This window comes from Vulpes lagopus, chromosome 16 (assembly GCF_018345385.1).
Source record: "Vulpes lagopus strain Blue_001 chromosome 16, ASM1834538v1, whole genome shotgun sequence".
NCBI classification, from domain to species: domain Eukaryota; kingdom Metazoa; phylum Chordata; class Mammalia; order Carnivora; family Canidae; genus Vulpes; species Vulpes lagopus.
In genome coordinates, this window is record NC_054839.1 from 692,920 (window position 1) to 697,996 (window position 5,077).

Genomic DNA, 5,077 nt, shown 5'->3' on the forward strand with positions numbered 1-5,077 from the left:
TGCCCTGAAGCACACACAAAATCAGTGACAAAGTTAATGTAATTAATTTGACCAAAATGTTTGCCGTGGCTACCGCTAACCAAATGTTTTGTTGTGTCTGTGGAAGGGCATTGCAACAATAACTTTTTTGGAGCTCCCTGGGGGCTTAGTGGGTTAAGCGTCTGCCTTCAGCTCAGGTCGTGATCTCAGGGTCCTAGGACTTGGGTCCTGAGGTCAAGCCTGGCTCTTGCTCCCTGCTCAGCAGGGGTCTGCTCCTCTCTCTGCCTCTGCCCCTACCCACTGCTTGTGCTCACTACCCCCCCCCCAATAAATAAAATTTTAAAAATCTTTAAAAATAAAAAAGAATGACTTTTTTTTTCTTTTCATTTTATATTTGGGTAGTCTTGGTGCCCAGAGTAGTAGTGGGCAATTTTTTTTCAAAGTCACAGTTGAATATGTTTTAGACTTTTCCTATAGATTAGAGATTTTATTTGAGATTGTCCATATTTTTATTTCAAGAATTCTGTATATTTTAACAAAGTAAAACAATTGAATATCCCTCTCCTCCAAAAAAAAAAAAAGAAAAAGCTGCTGTTAATTTCTTTGATGCATAAGCTGTAGTGAGGGCCATCAAAGCTTGAAAGAGAGACCCTGGTCCTGCCTATTTGGGGGCTTTCATTAATGTTACGTGGATGTAGCCCGTCTAAGTGAATCCAGAGCTTGCTTCTGTTCCCTGGGATGTTTTAATTATGAGACATTTTGTTCTAGAAAGCTTCGTGCCAATTCCTTTTTCTTTCTTTCTTTTAAAGATTTTATTTATTCATGACAGAGAGAGAGATGGGGGGGGGGGCAGAGGGAGAAGCAGGCTCCATGCAGGGAGCCTGACATGGGACTCAATCCCGGGTCTCCAGGATCACACCTCGGGTTGAAGGCAGCACTAAACCGCTGGGCCACTGGGGCTGCCCGCCAATTCCTTTTTCTACAGATCACAGCTCGAGTCTCTCAATACATTTTAGACACGAAGCGCACACGTGGTGTTTACACTTAGCCAGTGACCATTGTTTCAATTATGGTTACTTTCTGGAGAAACCAGTAAGGGGTAACATTGAATGTTGCTTGTTTGTTGAGAATCCCCTTCCTTTTGCATTCTGGCCAGGGAATGTTGTTGGCCAAGCCTAGACCCACAGCTGCCGCTAGCTACCCTTGCGGAAGGAGCACCTGGTGACCCATGAGGCACCGGGAATAGATGGAGGAGGGACTGTCAGTTTCTCCATCTGTCCTGCTGCCTACTGCGTAACTTCCATAGTAACAGGTCAAGCCCCTTTGCCTGGCTTGCTCCATATACACTTAGACCTCTTTCTAGAGTTTTCAGAGAGTATTCTTCTTTACCCTGTTGATATTTTGTCATGTGTTAGGAGAAGCTTCAAGAGGTGATTATCAGGAATTCACCTCAAGACCAGAGAACGTTTACCTGGCGTGAATTCATCAGCATGTGATGCTGGTAAAAGAATTTAGTTACTGGGGCGCCTGGGTGGCTCAGTGATTGAGTGTCTGCCTTCGGCTCAGGTCGTGATCTTGGGGTCCTGGGATCGAGTCCTACTTCGGGCTCCCTGCAGGGAGCCTGCTTTTCCCTTTGCCTATATGTCTCTGCCTCTTTCTGTGCCTCTCATGAATAAATAAATAAAATCTTTTAAAAAATAATAATTCAGTTGCCTCACAGTATGCTTCTGTGTTGATTAATCTTAGAGATTTTAAGAGTATGATACTGGAATTTTTTTGAAGCATAATCCACTTAATATAAAATAAGCTATTTTAAAGTGTATGACTTAGTGGTGTTGAAGACATTCACAGTGTTGTGCTTCCACTACCTCTGTCTAGTTCCAAACCATCTCAAAATCCTCAAAGAAAGCCCATGCCCATTAAGCAGTCACTGCCCATTTCCCACGCCCCCCCAGTCCGTGGCAGCCACTGGTCTGCCTTCTGTCTATGCATTTGCCTATCATTTCATGTAAATGGAATCATATGACATCTAGTTTTTCATGTCTGACTTCCTTCACTTGGTATAATGTTTTCAAGCTTCATCTACATTGTATCATTTTTCAGTACTTTGTTCCTTTTTATGGCTGAATTTCAGTGTGTATTGTGTATGTACACCAAATTTTATTTTACAACCATGACAGAATTTTAAATCGAGCACTGAGGGCAGTTTTCATCATACAGATGTCATGAGCACTGCTAGTGGTGCGCTGGGTGGGTTTTGGACATCTATCTCCCCTTTAGTTGCTGAGGGAGCCGTTGGCTTTACCCACCTCCTGTGGGGAAGCCATCACCTTCATTAAAGATGCTGCTTCCCTTTTGTCAGCTAATTGTCAAAACATATGGGATCTGTTCTAATTTAGTTAATTTGATCTTACCAGAAAGTATAACTGAGCTCTTTGTCTAGTTCTTTTCAGTGGCTCAGTTTCAGGAAATAGGGTACTGAATATATATTGTATATATCTCCCTATAGTCTAGATCAGAATTAGAAACTACAGCCTGCAGGCTCAATCCCTATGTGTGTAAAATAAAGTTTTATTGGTACACAGCTCATCTGTCATTTACACATTACAGAACTGAGTAGCTGCAGCAGAGACCAGAGGCCCCTCATCTACCATTCTGGGCCTTATAACCTGAGCTTCACCTTCCCTTCATCTCTGAGGAACCAATAGATAGGCTTCAATAATCTGTGTGAACACCCCCAAATCTTATGCAAAAAACACATGTTTTGCCTAAGAAAGGATCCGTGATTTTCACCAGTTTCTAGAAGGGACACAAGATCAAGATCCCAAATGATCAGCAGTCATTGTTCCGAGTAGCCAAAAGGTCAGTGCCCTGTGTCTACATCAGCAGTTCTGACACTTAATAGAACTGGGTTTGGTATGCACTTTAAAAAATTACTGGAGGATCCCTGGGTGGCGCAGCGGTTTAGCGCCTGCCTTTGGCTCAGGGCGCGATCCTGGAGACCCGAGATCGAATCCCACGTTGGGCTCCCGGTGCATGGAGCCTGCTTCTCCCTCTGCCTATGTCTCTGCCTCTCTCTCTCTCTCTGTGTGTGTGTGTGACTATCATAAATAAATAAAAAAATTTAAAAAAAGAAATAAAAAAAATAAAAAATAAAAAAAAATAAAATAAAAATAAAAATAAAAATAAAATAAAAAATTACTGGAGCCCCAAAGAGATTTTGTTTATGTGAATGGTAGCCATCTGGATTTACCATATTAGAAGTTACAGTGAAGGGGGATCCCTGGTGGCTCAGCGGTTAAACGCCTGCCTTCAGCCCAGGGCGTGATCCTGGAGTCCTGATATCAAGTCCCACATCAGGCTCCCTGCATGGAGCCTGCTTCTCCCTCTGCCTGTGTCTCTGCCTCTTTCTCTCTCTCTCTCTCTCTGTGTCTCTCGTGGATAAATAAAATCTTAAAAAAAATAAAATGAAAAGTTTAAAAATATTTGTATACTTATAACAATAATCAGCCTATTGCATATTTGTGTTACATTTTTGCAAGGATCACAAGTCATGTGGTCTCTGCTGCATTCCAGTGAGCTTGAGAGTGGCAGATAATGGGATTGTTGTGAAAATAGTTCTGTCACGGTGGAACCCCTGAGAGGTCTCAGGACCCTGGATTGCCTAGACCATACCTGGGGAGCGGTGTGTTTGAACTGTATTATGTTCGCTGAATTGCACTCTGCTATTTTGGCATCAGCAGTGAGGGATGCTGTAAGAAGCACCTTTGGAAACTTACTCTGCCATTGGCTGTGGGCATTGTGGGAGGGGCTAGTCTGTTTCTAAGAGCAGGAAATGCACAGGGCAATGTCCTTCTATGAGTGGCCACAGGGGCCACTCCTTCGGGTTTCAGTAGGAGGAGCTGTGCCACTTCTGGGCCACTGGTAGGTTTTTAAATCTTATGAAACAGATTTTCCTGACTAATTCTGTTTTCATCTTTGGTTTGGCACCAGGGAAGCTAAGAGCCTAATTTTTAGCCCCCATTAGGCTCTTACGTGTGGTGTGTGTGTCTGGGTGTCACCCCCAACTTTCCAGCTTCTTCCTGCTCAGTCTCTCCGTCAGCATGCTGTACTCCATTCACATATTTCTGTAAGCTGGAGTTTACTCTGTGGGGTTTTATGTACTGTCCTGTCCTTTTTTGAACATGATTGAGTATAAATCGTCTCAAGTGAAACTCTCCCCCTTATGTTATTTTGTGCAGTGTTTGTGTAGAGCATTAACATCTAGCAGATTAGAGTGTGTTGATTTACGGAGGCCAGTGAGTCACTTTCATTTCTGGTGTCCTTTTTCATCAGGTTACCTTAGATAAATCTGAACCTAACCATCCCATATCTGGAAGTACAGAGCGCTATTTTGTTTCCTTACATACTATATATAGTACAGTTACTTGGCAGTCTTGCTATTTACTACCTCCCACAGCCTCTGCCCTATTTTTCCATTTTATTTCTGTCTAGTGTATACAGATATTTCTGTTATTCATATTATTACAATTAGTCATAACAGGCTTCTTACAGCTGCTTTGGGAACTTTTGTAACTGATGATTAACTCTATTCTTAGTTACCTGTATGTGTTTTCATCAGTGTGGCTGATTTTAAACTGGGAAAACTTAAAACATTGATGTTTACACACTGTAGAGCTCTTCTGTTCATTAGAGCTTGAAATTAATGGAAGCCGAAGCAGACGCTGCAGATGGGCCGTGGTGATACGGTTGTGCCTCTGGTCAAACACCCAGCCTGGCTGTATCGGGGGCTATGTGTGTGTGTAAAAGAGGGATTTTCCTAAGACTTGGGGAAAAAATAATGTATCTTGTGCTAATTGAAGTGGGTAGGGATCAAATGTATTTTGTACAAAATACTGATTCTCAGAGTTGTTTGAAGGTTACACTTCGCCTATTTGTTGTTAGAGTGCTGTCATTTCAGCTTCCCGGAGACCGTGTGGTCTCTCCTCAACTGATGAGGCACGAGGCATGCTGTGCCGAGGTTCTGCAGTGAAGCTGACCTGGTGGGAAACAACGAAGTCCAGTTAGACCACCAGCCATGGGGATGGGACGCTGAAAC